We start from the raw sequence: 22,344 nt of genomic DNA on the forward strand, positions 1-22,344 counted from the left end.
AAGTAAAAGTCATTTTTGAAATACTTTGAATGTAATAAAAATGTCTAGAAGTGATAACAACCTCAGAAAATGTACCACCTCAAAACTTAAATAACACTAAGACATGATATCTGCTTTTAAAATGACTATCATACTAGTATTGATATAGGGAATTTCCATATCAAGGTGTTTCCATATAGTATTGTTTGGTTGATAGAACTCTAATTCTACAGGTTATGTAGCTTGTATTAGCTATGGTGTTTAATTATGACATCTTTGTTTATCAAGAGTAGATAGTAAAAATTTATCTGAAGCCTTGAGTGAGAAGACCTAAAAAGAACTTAGCACTTTTTTTTTTCTATTTTGGACTACCGTTTCAAGAAATGAACACATACAAGCTATCCTAGAACAACCTCTTCATAGCAGTGCATCTGAGTATTAGTTATTAAAATTTGTTTGCAAGATTCTAACATGTCTTGATTATTTTCAGATAGAATTTATTCTTCAAAATCAAAATAAAAACTTGATGGTATATGAGCTGATTTGTAGATTTAGTTAGAAATGCCAAGAAACTCAATGATGTTGTAAAAAGGAAAAGTAAGAGCTGAATTCTAAAACAGAGGAAATGGGTTAAATGGTCTATTAGAACAGAATAATATGAGAAAATTTTAAAAGGCAATCTAAGATGTTAGTTTTTCTTCTTATTCTTTCCTTGCTTTGTTTGCTCTAGATTTCACTGGCTTAACAAAAAATAGCATGAGTACTATGACAGTCTTTAAAATAAATAACATAAAATTGTCTTATTACATATTTTATTATTTTATCATTCTTAATCTTTTATAAGGTAACAGAATGATCAAAAATTGACTTTAGTCAATTTTAATCTTAGAAATATGAAAGTAGCATATAAATCTTTGGGCATCATGGTCTATACCATTGGATATTCTATATTTTTAGGAACTATTCTGAAGTAAAAAAAAAAATAAGTTAATAGAATGAACAGATTTGGGAAAGAATAAAATAAGGAGGACCAAGATTTGTACTTGGAGCAAGAAATAAGTTATTTCTTTAAAAAAGTAATTATTGGCTCCTAAGAAGCATCTCTAAAAATTCATATAAACTTTGTACTAACTCATGCACATATCTCAATTTTAATGTTTGTTTAATGATAACTATAATAGGTTTTGTTTTTGACTTACTAATAAGAGCTTATACTTTGGAAAATAATCATTTCTAATAGTGACATGTATTCATTTACTCAGCAAATGGTCTTAGCCCGAGGATACAATAGCAAGTAATCTATTGTTCTTGGTTTCAACAATCTTGCAGTCTTTTAGAGGGTTACAGATGTGTAATAAATAATTACTGCATGTATGAGTGTGTGTGCATGTATACATATATATGCACATACAAAATTTTTTAGTTGCCAAGACTGAAATAAGAAGCCAGAATCAGAATGAAAGCATGGTCTTGTGTTAATGGTAAGTGTGGGCGCTGGGCAAAGAAAGGAATGGGTAATTCTGAAGGATTCAGGAAAGATTTCATCAGAAACATGCTTAGATTGAGTCATGAGAAAATGAATAGAGGCTCACAAAGTGGGTGGGTGGGAGGGCATTCCAATGGGAGTAATATAAGTTAAGGCTTAGAAAGAAGGCCCTAAGTCAGAGTTAATAAATGTGTACCTAGTGTTATTGCTTTAGATACTGTACACATGCGTTTAAATGAATCAAACAGGGTTCTTCCTCTCATGGAACTTATAGTATAGTGTGGATGAAGATAAATTGGGGGATGGAATAAAATATTAAATTGGAGAGATAGAGACCCTTATAATATAGATAAATATCTAGGAAACATCAGCACCCAAATGACAAATTAGCATTTGGGGATAAGATGAAATAGTCAAGGGAGATTGACAAGTGTAAGTCCAACAAGTGGTCCTAGGACAGAACTCTCTGGATTCCCATTCTCTGTTTTTTGGTGAGTCCCTGAAAGTTAGGACTATTAGTTGAAATCTTCATTCTACTGAACTGGATGAGCCATTATTTCTAACTATACCTTAGAATATGCTAAAAGCTCTCTGTTTAATATAAAATTTAATTCCTTCTGATAACTACATTATGGTTCATTTGTGTTTTTAGTAGCTTCCTTCCAAAGTACATAATCTGTTCGATATTGACACATTGCGATAAATAGAGCCCGTATAAAGGAAATCTAGTTATGTTGCATTATGCTATCATTTATGATAAATTTTGAATTGTATGAGTGAATAGTAAACTTCCATTAACTTATCCTATGGATTACATAGCCCTCACATATATTTATAGAACTGTAATTCATTGAGCCGCTTTTTATAGAGATGTGTAATTTCCCTTCCTCTAAGAATGACCCATATCTATAAGGTGTTTAGAAAGACATCATAGATAGGGATTTTAAATTTCATTTTGGAATTTATTTCTGTCTTTAAGAAATTAAGAAAGTATTTTTGTTTTAAAAATATTTTCCATCCTTATTTTCGTCTCTACTAGCAAGGTCATAGTGTTTTTTTGTTGTTCGCTTTGTAAGAAACCACTCTAGTTTCTGTGATTCACGAGAGCAGTTTAACCATATACTCTATTTACCTCTTTTACTATCTGAATAGTCAATGTCTAGAATGGTGCCTAAAATGTAGTAGGTTTTCATTAAGTCTTTGTTTAATGGACAAATGTGTTATTCTTAATATTTAATAATAATTATAAATCGCTGTTTTATATGTGGTATGTTTCCTAGATAAATATGTGGGACCCTCCTCATGTTATTTCAGTGTGACAGCTCCACAGGTCACATGTGTGGGCATAAGACACAGGCTGGGTCAATCAGAATCCATTCCCATGAGGATTTGGAATTTTGACTAAGACCATTCAGTTTGTATATTAGTTAGCTTCTTGACCACTTGGGTACCAGAACACAGCTGTTTTTTCCTCATTGTTTGAGTGTCAGAGAGAGCTGTGAAAACAGCAGAATGGAGCCAACACACTGAAAATGACATAGAGACCAGAGAAAGAGATCGTTCACCCCAAATTAATAATGAGGAAGCCATTCATTTCCAGGTTCCAATCTGCTTCTGAAGATTGGTTGCATTACAGCCATTGGGTCAATAGGATACTCTTGGAACTTGATAGTAGCCTTGAAGTGATTTCCCTTTTTTTTCTTAAACTAGATAGGTTTGTTTTCTTTCACTGATACTAAAATATCTTATCTAGTATATCTCCCAAGATCTCAAGAACACAGCAGAAGTGGGCCTTTGAAATTGGATTGAAGATGTGCTTATATATAATCAAAAACACCCAACAACCCTGTAATGTTTTGTAGATACTTTCTCAATCTTTGTTAGATATATGTTATTAAAATACTTTGAAATGCCTTCTTTCAAGATGGTTTTATTATATCAAACTTGATGCTTATCTCTGTATACACCTTTTAACCCAGCTTTGTTGTAACCTCAAGTTTTTATATTTCTTTTTTGGGAAAAAAAAATCTAGTTAATGGTGCTTAAATTTAGACCCCTGAGACACTGTATAGTTGGCTAGAAAAAGGCCCTAAAACTTACTTACTATGTACTTTATCACCGTCACAAGGTTAAGACTTATAATAGAAAACAGCAAGGCATAAAAATCACAGATTTTGCACTATTGTCTTACACTTTGTGAACTCTCTAAAACAAGATGAAATATAGCAAGTAATGGGAATGAACCATTGGACCTTTTACCCTCATTAAAATTCTTGAAGGTTTCTCTCCTTTGTCATCCCATTGGTCTTCGTTGCTACTGCTGGCATTCAGTAACTCAGAGCTTCTAACAAGGTGCCTGACCTGCTAGCTTTTGTACTTTAAATTTATTTTCTCTGTTTTATATATTCACTTTAAGCAAATAATTTTTAAGTGCCAAATAAGTGTAAAGCAGTGTGATGTATAATGTAGAGTATATATAAGGAATGTTAATACCTATCTTCAACCATTGTTATAATAGGTAATCACTTTTAATCTGTGGCTTGAATTTAGTTGTTTGCAAATTGTTTTTGAAAAAGTGTATGTTAAGAAGAGATGAAGAGATACATTTATTTAACAGTTGATCCATTGACCTGGAATACTACAATGCCAGTAATTCATTGGACTTCTGTGTGCTGCAGTCTAGAAACCTTAAATCTTAATGATTAAACATGTCTTTTATTACTGAAAAATAAATAAAATAAATTGATACATTAAGATATCTTTTCAAAGAGCAGCATTAATATTCTGTTATTGGTAGCAAAAGGCAATGACTTTGAAAGAGTCAGAAAGTATAGTTTTTTAAAGCAAAAATTTTTTAAAAGTATCTACTCTCAGGTAATGAATAACACATGTTGCAATGGGAATGCAACAAATTTTGAAAAAAACAAGTCTTCTTTTATTGTATATTTGACAGAGCTATAGGGAGTTTTTTGAGTATATGAGAAACAGTGCCATCTAACACTGTCTATTTTTGAAAAATAAAACTTGTGTTATTTCTTTATAGAAATCATATAAATAGTTCATTTTTTCTTTACTAAAGAAAAGTCCTATTCTTAAATTCAAATATTATCTTTGTCTTTTAGTTAATAATATTTTATAATGCTATGGACTTATAATCCTCTTTTATTTTATATATATTATATATATGTGTCTATATATATATTTTTTTTTTCATGTATGAGGATGTTGCTTTTTCAACCACTCTCCATAGGACATGAAATTTGCATCATTTTCCCCGTGCTGGTAATGGACCTATTATACATTACTTCATTTTCATACTTACGCATAGTTACTCTTCTAAGGACAAATATTTGCAGAAAGGCAGATAAATCTGCAAATAAGAGACTGCAAGATGCAGACTGGCTCACTGGAACCTAAGACCTTGGCTTCATCAGCATGGTTTTGTTACAGTAAATCAAGGATGATGCTTGGCAATAATGAGTTTCAGGTTGCAACAAGCAACCCTGCTTTTGCCTATTTCATAGCTGTTTCCAGTAAGAATGAACAACTAGTCATGCTCAATATAAAATCCTGAAATATTTACATTTCAGTCCACTTCTAGCTTCAAGACCTACCTTTTATTCTCCTCTGGCAGTTCAAAGCAGATGACTAAAATTAAATCCAACAGTGTATGGTGGAGGTTTGTATTTGTTTTGTGTTGTTTCAATATCCTACTCACTCACATTGAACTCTGCCTGCGCTAAACTGTCTGCTGTGTAGTATGATTTAGCAAAACCCTACACTGAAAAATTCATTCTTAAAATAGATAATTTACAAAATACTTTATTTCTTTGGGTTAGAAAATGCTTTATTGAATAGTTTGCTTAAATAGTAGCTATCGGGAATTCCCTGGTGGTCCAGTGGTTAGGACTCCGTGCTTTCACTGCCGAGGGCACAGATTCTTTTTTATAGGGTGTGGCTATAAAAAAAAGAAAAAGTAGGAGCTATCACTGCCTATTCATGTTTGTTTTTAGATCATTACATACCAGATAGAATGACTTGTGTGAGATTGTGTTGGAAAGATTGATTGGAATCAAGATGAGAAAAGTAGTGATATTCTAGAATCATTAAAAATTGAAGAGGAAAACACCAGTTAAGTTAAACATCTATGGCATAGTAAAGGTGGGTCCACATGTATTATATTCACATTTACCTAAAATATGAGGACAACATTTTCCAAATCAGCATATCTATTTCAATTGTACACATATTTTAATTGGATTATATAGAAAGGGAGAACAAGCCCGAATTTAAGTTTTCCTGAATAGCTTTGTAAGATAAATAAGTGATATATTTGTAACTCCATTAAATGGTGGACAAATAAGTAAGATTCCTATATCAAGTATTTGTATCCTATAACTATTTTCTCATTTAACAAAATATTGTTTTGTTTTGTTTTCTGTGTCCCTACTTGGGACAGAGGGCAAGAAAAAACTATGAAGCACAACATTCAGAATACTTAGAACTGTCATGAGGTTCAAAGAAATTGCACCTTCAAGAAATACATGTCAGCTAAACAAGCAGTGAAGTAAGATACGGTGTTATAACTTCTTAATTTCTCTTTCTGTTTGAATTTTGTGTAAAACTACATTTGTGGTAAAATATAACATATTTGCTGTCTTTAGTTGATGAAATCTTAGCTGGGTGAGATAGAGAATACTAAAAATGAAGTTGAGAGAATAGTATTTTAAGATGTTTGTTGGGCCAAAGCAGACATTCTGGGTTAAATGAAATTTTCAAATCTTTGATAGTTTCTGAAAGCTATTTCTAGGACTGTTAAACATACTACATATGCAATTTTATACGCATATATTTACAGCTGGCTCTTAAATTGAAACTTGATTTTGTACTAAATCTAATCATAGAACTTGTATTGCAATTGAAAAAGCTGTGCAATTTACACTTGGCCTGGAAAAATATATCTTTTTTCTCAGAGGTTAAATACTATTTAATCTGATTCAAAATCCTGATGCATTTCAGCAGTTCTACATGAAAAATCAAAAGATGAAATGTGTCTATATTCTCACTTTGGCAGTTATATAAGCATATTTTTGAAACTTTTTTCTTAATCATTTAAGTGAAATATTAAATAATATATATATTTGACAGTTTTCTCTATATCTTAAAAATATTAAAAACAAAATAAATTCCATAGTATCTATAAAAAAATATATATTTAGTAGAAACTGAATATTTGAAGGAGTATGGGAAAATAGAAATAAGAGATAGAACAGTATAATTTATAATTCTGTTACATATACAAGCATATATATTATAAATATAAATTAGTGACAATTCATACATATATATAAATATTAATGAGCCATTATTTTCTAGGACTGAGTCAAATTAGTGTAAAATGCTAGCCCTATATAATGTTTCTAAGAGAATATTATTAAAAATGAAACTGCTTAATAAAAGTTTTTTTTAAAGTCCCTACATTGTAATGCATTCTCCAGGAAAAAAAAATGCCCTTGTTGCAAATATACTTAAATTAAAAATGAATTTATTAAGATGCTGAGCAGATGCAGAGGATTTTTAAATATTTTTGGAGGTTGTGGTATTTAAATTTGGCTTAAATGGTGAGTATAATTAATTTACAGGCTTGTCTCAACCTTAATTAGAGAAAAATGCAAATAAAAAACCCATCTCACTCTATGATTCTTAGATACTCTTTGCTCAGGGGAATTGGGTGTATAAAGGTTATTTCTTCACCTTTTTTATTTATAAGTAGCAAAGACCTTGGTTCAAAGAGAGAGAACAAAGGATATTTATGTGAGTTTTTAAAACTAACTAGGAGCGTTTTGGCAGTGGGCTACCTTTTACTTCTAATTTCCAAACACTGGAATATAATCAAATAAAACCTTTTTAAAAGAAATTCATAATTATGTACATTTTCATTAGCTTTATTTTTCTCCAGTTCTTTTTTTTTTTTTTTTTTTTGTGGTACGCGGGCCTCTCACTGTTGTGGCCTCTCCCATTGCGGAGCACAGGCTCCAGACGCGCTGGCTCAGTGGCCATGGCTCACGGGCCCAGCCGCTCCGCGGACATGTGGGATCTTCCCTGGACCGGGGCACGAACCCGTGTCCCCTGAATCGGCAGGCAGGCGGACTCTCAACCACTGCTCCACGAGGGAAGCCCTTTCTCCTTTTGTAAGTGATGAAACGTAGTGACTTTTTCAGGGCCGCACAGCTAAGCCAGAATTTTGACCCAGTTCTTTCACTTCAGAGTTCAGACATTTGCACCTTGTCTTGCTACTGCCCACTATTTACCAAAGCTGTTACTTAGAGAGAACAGGTTTTTAGAAAACTTGAAACAAGGGAAATAGATTTTTATAGAAAAAAAAGTTTTGTTTTAAATTTCAGAACTAGATTGATTGTGGCAGAAGGTGGGCCTTGGGAGAGCCACTGTGGTTGGGGACCCTGAACAGACCCAGTCTTACTTGGTGCAGGTAGCTGATAGAATGAGGAAAGCCCTACAAAAATGTTTTGAGACAAATTTATCTACTTCACTATTTAGATTTTATAATAAAAAAAATATTCACTTAGCACATCTTTATTGACTGCCAATTCTTACTAAGTTGTTGTACTGTGTTTTACAAAGAAGTATAGAACTATAAGTTAACAGTTCCTAGCCCAAACCTTATAAATGCTGAAAATGTAGTACAGGTAGTAAATGTCACAGACATTCCCAGAATGGACTCTAGCCCCCATAAGATCAAGGACTATATTTTGTCCTTCTTTATGTTCCTGGCACCTAGCACCCTGCCTGGCACACACACAAAAATGCATAATATAAATAATGGATGATTGAATATTATGTATTTAGATGTGTTTGGGGCAGGTGTCACAAAAAGATTCATAGAATTGGTTTCCTGTTCCACATGTAAGGAGCTTGGAAGTCACCACTCTGTCCCAACAATAAATAAAAATGCTGAAGAGACTGAAAAATCAACAACTCTTCAGGGGCACCCAGTCATAAGGGAGCCTCCACAATACTGTGGGATTTACCTCCAGAAGTTCAATGAATTTCCACAGTAAAGTGGGAGAAAAATCCCCTTAGGCTTCTGGCAGAGAGACGGGAAAAGGAACTATTTTGAAATGCATGTCATTCTTCTTAAAAGGCCTGCCCTCAAGGGAAATTAGTTAACTAGAGCCTAACCTGCTAGGTATTATCAGAGCCTTACTGACCCCGGAAGGGAAATACCCAACTCCACCCCACTCTAGCCATCCTGTCCCACCAAAAGGGGGAGATAAAAAACTGAGAAACACTTGTGGAGTTCACAGTTCAGAGGCATAGGCTCACTAAAAGACTGAGATCTAATCATAGGACTATAGAACACTTCCTGTCTCCTCACCACATTACTAAAGGCCTACTTACACCACCTCCTTTTATATATCTAACACACCATGCCTGACTGTCAAGAAAAAATTCCAAGGCATACCAAAAGGCAAAAAACACATTTTGAAGATGCAGAACAAGCATCAGAACCAGACATGGCAAGTATTATCAGACCAGGAGTTTAAAACAACTGTGATTAATACTCTATGTGCTCTAGTAGATAAAGTAGACAGCATACAAGAACAGATGGTCACAGTAAACAGAGAGAAGGAAATATTAAGAAAGAACCAGGGACTTCCCTGGTGGTCCAGTGGATAAGACTCTGCGTTCCCAATGCAGGGGGCCTGGGTTTGATCCCTGGTCAGGGAACTAGATCCCACGTGCATGCTGCAACTAAGAGTTTGTATACCACAACTAAGAGTCTGCATGCCGCAACTGAGTACGCACGCTGCAACTAAAGATCCTGCGGGTCGCAACTAAAACCTGGCATGGCCAAAATAAATAAATAAAATAAATCAATATTTAAAAAAATGAAAGAAGCAGAAAGAGATGCTAGAGATCAACAAACAAACAAAAAACAATGTGACTGAACTGAAGATTGCCTTTGATGGGCTTATTAGTAGACTGGGCATGGCTGAGGAAACAATCTCTGAGTTAGAGGATATGTCAGCAGAATCCTCAAAGACTGAAAAGCAAGGAGGACAAAGACTGAAAATACAGAGCAAACTATCCAGGGACTGTGAGACGGCTATATGATTCCAACTACATGACATTTTGGAAAAGGCAAAACTGTGGAGATAATAAATAAATCAGTGGTTGCTAGTGCAACCAGGAGAGGTAGGAAGAGATGAATAGGCAGATCACAGGGGATTTTGAGGACAGTGAAAACACTCTGTATGATACTATAATGATGAGTATTGTACTTTTGTATACTTTTATATACTTTTATAATTATGTCATTATATCTTTGTCCAAACACATGGAATATGAAACACCAACAGTCAACCCTAAGGTAAATTATGAACTTTGGAAGATTATGTGGGATGATGTATGTTCATCCTTTGTTTAAAAAAAAGAAAAAAAAGCATTCTGTGAGTAATATTGATAGTGGAGGAAGTTATGCATGTGTGGAGGCAAGGGATATATAAGAAATCTCTGTCTCCTGCTCCTTTTTGTTGTAAACCTAAACTTCAGACAGAAAATAGTACATAGAGTCTTTTAAAAAATTCGTAGAGGAAATAAAACTTGTTAGTTGTGAAAAAATAATAAGAGTTATAAAGAGTTATAAAAGAATAGAGGAAATGGAGAAGGAATTCTAGATGTACTTTTACTTGGAAAATTTCCTCCATTTTTTAATTCAGTATACAAATGTGGAGGCTAAAAAAGACAAAAAGAAGAATTATTATGTGCATAGGGGAAGGAGTTGAGATGCAACAGAAATATGGAGGTGGTAGGACGTTAAGGTAGGAAAGGGAGACAGGACCAAATTGTGGTGAGCCTTTAAGACAAGACCAGTTGGGGCTTTCCTGGTGGCGCAGTGATTGAGAGTCCGCCTGCTGATTCAGGGGACATGGGTTCGTGCCCCGGTCCGGGAAGATCCCACATGCCGCGGAGCGGCTGGGCCCATGAGCCATGGCCACTGAGTCTGTGCGTCCGGACCCTGTGCTCCACAACGGGAGAGGCCACAACAGTGAGAGGCCCGAAAAAAAGACAAGACAAGTTATTAACATGAAAGTATTATTTGGGGAACTCAACCTTGTGGCAGTATGGAGTTATTTCGATATCTGAAGTTTTGATTATTAGGTTGATGAGAGCCTGGAACCAGTTGGTTGCTGTGACAGTTGAAAGCATGAGATACATTCAATAATCATTGTGAAGATAGATTTCATAGGACTTAATGACTAACTGAATATAGAGGTTGTGGGTGAGAAGTATACAAAAAGACTCTGAGATCTCAAATTTAGGTACTTAGGCAAATGTATTGTCCTGGATGTAACAGGGACAAAGGAAGGAGAGCCAGTTGTTGCCGAAGATATCTGGTGGCAGCTTTCTTGAATTTCTATCAGTTTTTCAGGAAGACTTTCTCAATGGAAATGTGCTTTGCATCCCAACTAAGGTACTCTGTCAGGACTCAGTCAAATGTCGACTAGGAGAATAGCCAGAGAATGGAAGTGTTAGTAAAGCATTTATCAAGAAAACTTTCATTTGCAAAGACTAGGTGACTGCCGCATTTATTTCAAACTCTGCAATTAGGTTCAGCAAATAAGGAGTTAAGCTCACCAAATGATTAGTTGCACTTAAGCCTTTGGGGACAATAACCTAGTTGTTAAGTGCTTGGCTTAACCTTGTGTTTGTTGACTGTAATTATAACACATTGAGAATCAAGATGGGAAGCTGCATTTTTATGTCAGGAACTAATTTGAAAGCATTCCTGGTGACAAAATTCACAGATAAATCTGCTTTGGAAAAGTCCCATTTTGATTTTCCTTCTTATCAGTTAAAGGACAATCAGATGTCAATGGAGTGTGACTTAGTTGGGCATTTTGTCCTCAGTTCTTATTATGTTTCAGTGAGACAGTTGCAACAGCCTCTGCTTTATTATTCCCCATGAAGCAGGATGTAGGGAAGGTGTGAGCACTCATGGGGTCAGCAATCAAATGTCCTTCCTAAGGAAGCAGAGGGAACAAGTTAACTAACGTGTGATGCAAATAGAGAGGAATATGGTAAAAGGAAAGAAGTTGTGTTCTTTACAAAGGGATAGACCATATTAAAAAGCTTAGAAGAAAAGAGGAGTAAGCAATAAATAAAAGTCTGGGGACAGGGTGGATTTTGGTGAGCTGAGAGGAAGCCAGAAGTACAGGAATATACTAATAAGCAAAGCATGTGTTAAATGGACTCCACTGTGCTTTCCAAATTGCTTAGATTTTTAATAGTTTGAGTGGGAGAGCTTCACCTTAAAAAACATTGAGTCCTCTATTCAAGATTTATAAGGCACTTTTTGCCTTGGTATCTTCGTGTTTATGCACAGTGTCTTTTTAATTGAGTGATTCTCACTGCCCCTGTGAAATAGCAGGACACTTCCGTTTTACTGATGAGGGCACTGAGACACAGAAAGGTTAACTGACTTGTTCAGGTCATGCATCAGTAGCTGACAGACCTTAAACTCAGAACATTCTGAAGACAATCACTTAAGAACTCATAAAAAAGTTTACCTTTATAGATAATTAAGCCCCATTAATGTCTTCTACATTGTCATCATAGAACTCATACTATATCTGTGGCTAACTGAAAAGGAAACTTCGAAACGAATTGTCACAATATGTTCTCCAACAAAAATAGATCTAGTCTTTATGATATTTAATTGTTTAACCATGTCATGTGTTTTAGTGCCCTCCCTCAGTATACATGTGAGGAAAAAAAAAAAAAGTATGTATCCTGCTAGCATAAATACTGCTAAAAGGATAGTCTAATTCATTGGTCAGTAAGCTGCTCAGCACAGATTCAACAACCTTTTTTTAAACTGCATTTGGACTATTATGTTCAGATAAAGGCCCTAAGTTTAAGGATATAATTGACTGGCTTAGATCGTGTCTATAATAGGCATTTGGGACAGTATGTTTCCAGAAGGCCATGCCTCAAAAGTAACAGTTGAAAGAAGTGGGTGTGTTGACCCTGGTGAGAAAAGGACGAAAGAAAAACATGGTAATTGTTTTCAGATATTTGAAGGTCTCTCATAGAAAAGGGAGTGGCTTAGTTTTGAGTTGTTCCAGAAGACAGAATTAGGCAGAAGTTAAAAGGAGACAGATTTTAGCTTAAAATAAAAATTTTGCTAACAATTAGAGCATTCTAACAATATAATGGGGTGCTTTGTTAGATGGGGAAAATAGAACTCTTAATTGAACACCTTGTATATTCCAGGCACTGGGCCATTGGTACCATACAGCAGCAAAAAAGAGAAGATGAATTTAAAGAGCCTGGCATATTGTAGGCACCCAGTGAATGTTATTTAATTCTCTTACCTTCCCTGAGTGTTTCTTACTTTATATTCATGATAATACAATGACATTGCCATTATTATCAACATTTTGCAGAGAAAGACAGAGTCTATCAAAGTCAAACACAGCAAAAAGGGGGATGTAGCCAAGACATGAATCCAGATCTCTGTCTCCAAATCTCACATCCATTCAACTGTAAAACACTGTCTCCATCATAAAATTCTGCCTTTTCCGCGGAGGATACTCAGTCAAGATTGTTCAGGAAAGGAGGGACAGGGTTTTGTGCATTGGGTAGGAAGTTGGTAGAAAACACGTTGTAGGCTTTTTTTTTTTTTTTGAATCTTCCATTTTCTTGGAGAGTGATGCTACTTCCCCAGAAGATACTCTGTGCTGTTCAATTATACTTTGACTTCTCAAAAGGCAGATAGTAACATTTCTAACCTTCCAATGATAGATTTAGCGCAAGGTGTTTGTGCATAGCTGATGCGATTCTAGAATCATAGCTTTATCCGAAATCATCTTCTGATTTTCCTTTATAATTTATTTATTTTTACTTAGGTTCCAACCAACAGGGATTTGAAGAGTGTTATAGTATGGTGTATAAAATACTAGCATGGCCCCTGAACACACTACTTATCTTTCTCTAAAATTTCATTCCTTTGGTTTTAAATGCTTTTCACTTCTCAGAGCCTTTATTAAAATGCTAAGATGCTTGGCTTGGCTGGTTTGTCTTGGGAGGGTTAAAACTTATTAGCTACCATCTCAGCTATAGATTTCATCTTGACTAGAGTTGGTTCACATTTCATGGATCATTCTTGACTAGCAGTTTTCCCGGTTGAATGATGACTCAGAAAGCATCTAGATCTACCCCCGAAGCTGCTTTTGGGTACCCTCCATGTAAGTCTCATGTCACTCTTGCTCTTGCTGGGCCTTTATTCTTTCCTGCTTAAAACTTACATATTCATGATTCACTTCTGCCACAGTGCTTATTTCAAACAGTTAATGGACAAACAGAAAACCTAGGTTCTAAACTCTCTAATGATGTAATCCAGTGCAAATTACTTAACTCTCTGAGTTTCCTATTTCTCTTTTGTAAAATGAAAATATTAGATTAAGACAGTATTTTACAACTTTAGTCATATTAAAATGTCTTCATAATTTTTGTCCTACCCACCTGAAACTGTACTTACTTTTAATTTTTTATTGAATCATTTTTCTACGTAAATATATTTTAAAATTAAGTTAAATATTACTACTAAAAATGAAACTCCAATATCTTCAACAAAAATGTAAAATAATAAAACATTAATGCAAAGAAAAAACATGACTGACAAAGGCTCAGAGCCTGAGGATTTCTTTTTCTCTCCTTTAGGAAAAGACAATAGCCAAGAGTTAGAGATTTGTTAAAGATACAGAGACACCACACTGGGACTTTTTGTTTGATGTAATCAGAGGGAAGAATTTTCACACAATGTGATTCAGTGCTATTTAATGGACTCTGTGTACCTGAAATTATCTTGTTTACCACCCTTTGGGAAACATTGGACTGAAATGCACATGGTCTTTAAGCTTGGAGAGAGCATGATCTGGCAAACTAATTTATAATGAGGCTCCAACAAGGTAGTGAATTTTTTCATATTGGATTTTCCCCATGAACTTTAAGTTTACCGGATTCTACTGGAGGAGGAGGAGATATTTTGGGGCCAGTGGCGTTACCAGAAGTCATCTAAATTGTATTTCTTAGGGAATTTCTAATGGAGTACTCTAGTTCCAAGGTATTTTGAGAAATATTATCTTTTTGGAACACAGAGGATTTTGGTGTCTGATAAATTCTACTTATTTGATCTTGAACAAATTCCTTAACCTTTTTTATCCTCAGTTTCTTCTTGCAATAAGAATGCCAACATCCACAGGGGCGACAAATGCCGTGCTAAAATGTAGAGAATCTACCATACTTCCTGGCATATAACAGAATCTCAAAAATATAATTCTTTACCCAACTTTGAAGTCAAAATTTTCTAGCAAAGTGCAGTTCCACTTGATTTCTGCTTTTTAAATATCTTGTTATCATATAGAATGTGTGTGACATCAGATATGCCTTATAGTGTTGTAGTTAAGTTCATGGGCTCCAGAGTCAACAGCATGGTTTGAGCCCTCGTTTATGGGCCCATTGAACTTGGGCAAAATATTTAACTACATCTGAAAAATGAAATTTAATAGCACCTATCTTTTTGGTTGTAATGAGTTTTAAATGAGTTAATACAAGCAAAGTGTTAAGAACATTAACAGTCATATATTGAGCACTCCATAAATGTTTAATGATTAAGATCTCTAATGACATTTTAAAAAGTAAAATAATTTTTAGAGAAAAAATTTTTCCAAGAAATATTTCATTGACTTATTATCTTTCTAGTGGACAAACAAAAGTTGCTTTAAAGTTAAAATGTCAGAACATTAAAAAGCACAAAAAGAAAAGGAAAGAAAAGAAAAGAATCCCTAAACAAGCTCTTTACTGAGTTAGCACTGCATACTAATCTTTGGTATGCAGGCATGGAATATAAAAAAGGTTAATATTCATATGTTTTCTATTGGTATTTTCACTAAGATGAAAAAAATATTGATTCTGGACTTCCAGTGGTTAAGACTGTGCTTCCACTGCAGGGGGCACAGGTTGGATTCCTGGTTGGGGAACTAAGTTCCCATATGCCGTGCTGCATGGCCAAAAGAATAAATAAATAAGTAAGTAAGTAAGTAAATAAATAAAATGAGAATGTTTAAACAAACCAAAAAACCCAGCTTTCCTTTAAAAAAAAATTGATTCACCATTCTCTTAAACTCTATGTATATTCTTAAATAAAACAAGGCAATCATTTAATTAGACCCTTTAATCTTTTGGGTTGTAGCAAATAGAATACTGATATGATCAGTATTTTGCTTAAATTTGGTTACATTTTTAACCAAAAACTGTTGTTCTCTAAATGAAGTTTATATTTAGCATGCCTCATACATTTCTATTCTCTTTATATATTCTATTCTCTCTATATATAATTCTAATAAGAAATCACATAAATTATTTGGTAAATTCTTATTTACCATGTTATTTTGTAAAGAATTCTAGAGTATGGACTGTTGATAGATAATTTTCAGCATAGTAACCTTGACATATTTAATTTTTCTCTGATATTTTTAAAGCAAAATAGCCAAGAAACATAGTTAATGCTCAGGTTTCTTTGTAATTCAAGTCTCCAACTTTCCTGTTCAATAAGCACATTTTTTATATTTTTGTCATTAGAGAAAAGATGAAAGGACAGATAGATGGAAGAAAGAATTGAGAGAAAAAATAAGAGGTGAAATGGAAAAGAAAAAGGGGGAAGGAAAAGGGGAAAGAAAAATGGGAAAAACATGGGAAGGGAAGTGAAGATAGGCAGGCCAGGCAATAGAGGCCCCCCACATGATTTTCCATGGTGCTTTTGAAAGAGAGGAGATACGGCAATCATGATCCAGCAGGCTATGTCATGCTGCTCTTTACCCAGAGTGACTCTACTTTTATCTGTCTTATGTATTAGAGTTTTCTAAATAAGGTTTTATTTGAAAAGAGGGTCTCTGCAGTTAAAGTTTGCAAACTTCTAAGGTCTTTGTCAGCAGCTCCAAGTTGCGCTCATTGTTGCCTGGACATCGGGGAAGTGGTGGGGAAACTCTTCTCCAGCAATCCACTACAGCATCCACCAGTGTCAAGGGAGATAGATCTACACAGGTCTCAGTTGTGCACCTCGGTGGACAATTAGAACCTGAAGACGCTGTCAGCTCTACTGGTCTTCAGCAATAAGTGTTAGAGAATGTGTAAATTCTCTCTGTTTCTTTGAAACCTCCAGAAGCTACAAAACAAATTGCCCACATATCAAGTTATCTTGGATCTTTTCTTCCTGGAGAAGAGCCTGATGAGGAGAGGAAAGATGAAAAGACTGGGTGTCAGCATCTTTATTTTCCTTGAGCAAAGCAGGATTACATAATTCTACAGGTTGATGTTCAGACAAGCTCTGGGAATCAGTCTGTCCCTTTGATTAAGACTAGTAGCTTGATATTTTTATACTACTAAAATATGAAACTATAAGTATGTCTTACTTTATATGTGTTTCCCAGCCTTAAGAATATCATAGAGTAATGAGGAAGAACATATATATTTACCCCTAATTTAAAACATGTTTAATAAAGTAAAATTTCAACCCTCATGGCAGAGGACAAGTTTCATCCAGTATATGATTCTGTCACCTTTAGGGATGAAAGTGTAAATCAAAGTTTACATCAAACAAAAACAAAATCAACCAAAGTCAAGAATATTCTTTATTCTTTACTGTTTTCTCAGGTTATTAAAAGAATGGACATTTTTCATTTTTAACCTTATCTCAAACATAGATCATTATGAATCTACAGTGCTAAGCAGTTATTCTCTATACATGTTTCTATATGCATGTATTATATTTTAATAACAAACATCTAATGGGGAAATCCAGGTGAATGGTGAAGTACAATAATTTATTTTATTACTTGAACATGTATACAGCAGTACTGATAAATTGTATTGCTTATTTTCAAAGTTAGTAAAAACATACCACATGGACACATACACCAAATTAGGTTGATTTTGAACAATATATCCTGTTATGTTCCAGACATTGTGTTAGGTGGTAGGGTTACCAAGATGAACAGTTCTTTGAACTTGAGAGCTCACAGTGCAAGGAGGGAAACAGAAATCAATCAAGTTGTTATAATGTGATATGATACTAACTGTACAGAGGTGTGAATGAAGTGCCTCGGAAGCATGAAATAGGGCTAGGAAAGATCCACAAGTCTGACCATGTAATAAGCGATAGTATAGTCCTCCATATATTGCATTTCTAGATCAAAGGAAATCACTCTTTAACTGTTTTTGATTGGCTAATTCCTTACCAATTCTTAAGAACCACTCAGTGCTGGAAAATGAACCATGACTTGCCTTTAAGCATAATTATCCAGCTCTTTTTTGTGTTGTACAGAGAGAGCAATATGTACTCTTTGAAAATATAAGATTTATTCGCAAATGACACTGAATCTATAATAGTCCATAAGTCTTTATCTTTTGCAAAGTTTCCCCTTTAAATCATGTAATTATTATTTTCAAATGGAAATGTCTTTTAACTTAAGAAGTAGAAGAGATGCATTAAAAAAAAAAAGGAACATCAAGTTGTGAAACATAGGAAAAGTAGTCTTCCCTCCCTCTATGTAACAACCACTTTATTCCTTATGCAACTCAGAAATACCTTTCAAGTGTGGCGTATATCCACTCAGAATTATTTTTATCTTTTTATTACAAAAGAGAGAAGCCTATTGGTCACAATCCAGATATGCCAGAATTTAAAAATATGCACAGAATTTTGAAGACTTATTAAAAAATAATATAAAATATCTCATTAATAATTTTATATCAATTGCATATTTGAGAGATAATTTTTATATATTGTATTAAAATCATATATATTATTAAAATTAATTTTACCTGTTTCTTTTTACTTATTTAAATATAGGTAGGAGAAAATTTTAAATTTCATATGCAGCTTGGAGTTTTGACTTACATTACATACATTGGACAATGCTGGTCTAGAAGGAGAAGAAATTCTTCTCAATATGATTGTCCTTTCAGCTTATCTGAAAGTGAAGAATAGAGTAATGAACTTCTGAGGCAAAAGTAACAGAGTGTGTAAAGCTTGAAGGCAGGAAGAAAGCTAGGCAATTTCAGATAACTGAAAGGAATTGAGTATTCAGTGTGGGTAAAGTTTCTGGAAGAGAAGCAGACTGGCAAGTTCTATATATTATATTTTGAAATAAATGGGTGGATGGATGGGTGAATAAATGGATGGATGGGTGGGTGGGTGAATGGGCTGGCAGATGGATGAATGGATAGAGAGACAGAGACAGAGGGAGAGACATAACATTGCTGTGTGGAGTACAGAAGTAGAGAGAAGCAAAAGTTGAAGCAGAAATACTGGTTAATTTGTTGCAGAAGTCTAAGCAGAAGATAATAGTGGCTTGGATAATGGAAGATATTGTCATTTTGAAAGGAGTGAACAGATTTGAAACATGGTTGGGAGATAGAATTAATAGTATTTGCTGTTGAGTGTAGATGTTGAGGATGAAGACAAAGATAGAACGGCAACCTTGTAGAAGAGGTTCCATTGACACTAAGTTGGAATTGATGGCAGCGATAGTTCAGTTTAGGAATTGTTATATTTGGGATACCAGTAGAGCTTTCAAAGTGAGATATTATATCAAATTGGTTTTTGTATTATTACTTATGATGTTTAAATCATGTTTGTATAATGCCTAATAGTATGCCCTCTGCACATGCTTAGTAAGTGTTAATTGTCTAGAGAAGCACATGATATTTTAGAATGAACATATATAACATAAGAGAAAAAAGAGGACAAATTCTCCCTTTGAAAAACAATATTTTTTGTTATAGACCAAATGATTCCTGAAGATGAAAATGACCAAAAAATTAAAATTAACACCAATGTTGTTTTTAAGCTATCAACACCTAATAGTCAAAGAGATAAAAGAGATAAAATGGCAAAAAGTTAGTTTAATTTATTGAAATCCAAAATGATTTAATTTTAGAAGCAAATTGATTGGATTTTTAATCAGCACAAATAAGAAACTGAAAAATCAATAGAAAAATGAATTATCAAAAAGTAAGGCAGAGATAGACAAAATAAAAAATTAAGAAAATGACCAGTGGTAAAGAGCAAAGATACATTTTTAGAGGAAGACAGAATTCATAACATTAATTGATCTAACCAGATCTTTTTCTGTTTTCAAAATCTACTCTGTTTTCCCTAAGAAGGCAAGAAATAAGGGCAAGTTCAGAGTGCACAGTTCTATATATGTCATTAATTTGAGAAGGAAATTATCATAACCTGGAAAAACTACAGTGGAAATAATATTGTGAGAAAACAGAGAAACTTGTGACTGAGAAAAGGTAAATCTAGCCCCCAAGTAAAAGGATGGAGATGGAAACCGTGGAAGTCGTGGTGGAGTAAATCATGCAAGGTCACAGCACTTTACGATCTTTTTATGATTGTTGCAAATGTATTTATGAAAAACTATCTAAGAGTGATTTATAAGGGAATAAAATAAATAGAGATACATGGGCAGTGATCAGTGTTTAGGGGTCTGTTATGAAGAATTTCTGATTTAACTAACCTTCATTTGCCATATATTATTTTCAGTTCCAGGTGGTAGGAGTATTTTTAACTTTTTATTTTTTAATTTAAATTCTTATAGCTTTGGGATCATTACAATATTGTTTCCCTAGTTATAGATTGGTTATTTGTTGTGGTATGCATATTTCATTGATCGTTTCATACAGCCTAATACTTTGTCCCTCAAGAAACTTGGAAATCTTTGACCCAAAAAGAAAAGAGTGGAAGATTGACAGAGACAACTTTACTATAAAGTTGTTACTCAACATTATAGTAAAGAACGTTTTGTCTTTTCTATCTTAAAAGTAATTTGAATATAAAATTATGTTTTTATCTTGATCCAAAAGCATAATACATTTCATAGTAACATGTAAGTTTATTCTTAAATTGTTTCATTCAGTAATTGTATTTTGAGTGCCTACTATGTGTCACACACTGGGATGTACTTTTAAAAAAAGTATTTTGTGCATTGCATATCTGTTTATTAATGCCATTAGTGCGAGCTTATCAGTTAGCTCTCCATATTTAAGTTTCGTATGTGGAAAAATGCTGATTTCCTCTACAGACTCACCAAGCAAGCCTGGTCCCTTGGCTCTACCCAAATCTAGATAAACAAATAGTCATTAAAATCTGACTAACTCATACATCTCACACAACAACACTAAAATGTCAGCAGGTTTTGAAATAAGATGATTAGCAATGCAAATTTACTTACCTGTGGCTTGCAATAAGCAGAATAAACAAAAACATAAATCTCAGGAGAACAGCAGCCTCCAGAATTTTGCTTTAATGATGCTAAAGGACTCAGGACCTAGTTATTTAAATTCTTAAAAGGTTCTTTGCATTTATCAAGACTTTTTTTTTTTTTCCGGAAAAACCGTCCCCACACCAACTCAAGCAGAATGATTGCTTCCTCCTTTCCTTCCCACTGGTCCCAGTATCCCCTTCTTTTGTTTCATTTATCATACCATATTGCAATTGTGTATTTACTTGGCCATTCCCTTGAGGTTCAGGATGGTGATATGTGACGTATCTATTTGTGTATCCTGCGCCTAAGCATCAGGCATAGCGCATAGTGGGCATTTGTGGTTTGTAAAATTGATTCATTCTAATTGTGTAAAAAGAGCACTCCTATAAAAATTTATACAGGCACACCTGTAAGAATGTAAACTATCAGTGAGAATGACAGAATTAAGGCTGAATCATCCCACCAGTTTATAACACCAATGACAAATAATATTTTCCCATAGCAGATACAGTGATAAGGGAGAATAATTTGGCTTCAAAAATTATAGCGACATCTTGGGCTCAGTACTGGGGATGTAAAACTTTTTAGCTCTCTTTCCCGTCACCCACTCTTACCTTACCCTCCACTTTTAGATGCTGTTTCCTTTTGCAGTAAATGCTGATATCTATAATTGAGGTCAAGATAAGGTCCATTGATATAACAAACCATTAGCTGAAAACAGCCATCCTGCCAATTGATCTATTGCAGGCTTTCTTTTTATCCTGGGGCTCAAAAAAAAAAAAAGAGAGAAAAAAAAAAAACAAACAAAAGAAAACACCACCAACAACAGTATTCTAACACTTAATACTTAGTAATAACTGTAAGACTATTGATGTACAATCCCTTGCCAGCAGTTCACTTTAATATGGAAATAATCATCCAATCTCAACTGAACAGCTGTTTTAAAGCTATAGCATATCCAGCATTCAACTTCTCACCTGCATGCATAAATTTGATAGAGGTGGTTATCTGTGTAGTCAATGTTATCTTTAAAATAGAATTAGCAGGCTTCAGATATCTCAATAACTGTAGATAGCCCTTCTAATCCTCACTAGCCCCTATAGCTATGAGAAAAATAAATAAATAAATAAATAAATAAAGGAGGAGGGGATTTAAAGAATGTAATTAGATAAAGTCATCTTGGGAGAAAAAGAAATCCCTAAATAAAGCTAAATAGAGCTGACTTCCGAAATGAACCAGTAGAACTATAAATTGGCATTGTCCTATAGCCAAGTTAAAGCTTTCAGCTGAGGTAATGCTAGTAAGAAAGCAAAGCCAATTTGTGTTTTTTTTTTTTTTTAATAATACTGCTTTGTGTTGAACTTAGATTTTTTTTTTAATTTTATTTTATTTTTGGCTGCGTTGGGTCTTTGTTACTGCACGTGGGCTTTCTCTAGTTGTGGTGAGTGGTGGCTTCTCTTGTTGCGGAGCACAGGCTCTAGGTGCAAGGGCTTCAGTAGTTGCAGCATACGGGCTCAGTAG

At 34.2% G+C, this 22,344-nt stretch overlaps 1 protein-coding gene across 1 annotated transcript in view; it reads left to right on the forward strand.

Annotated features, from left to right (window-relative positions):
- Positions 1–22,344, forward strand: part of ERBB4 (erb-b2 receptor tyrosine kinase 4) — a 1,131,344-nt gene that overhangs the window by 435,617 nt on the left and 673,383 nt on the right. The window lies entirely within an intron of this gene.

The sequence above is a fragment of the Lagenorhynchus albirostris genome, chromosome 6 (genome assembly GCF_949774975.1).
Source record: "Lagenorhynchus albirostris chromosome 6, mLagAlb1.1, whole genome shotgun sequence".
Lineage (NCBI taxonomy): Eukaryota > Metazoa > Chordata > Mammalia > Artiodactyla > Delphinidae > Lagenorhynchus > Lagenorhynchus albirostris.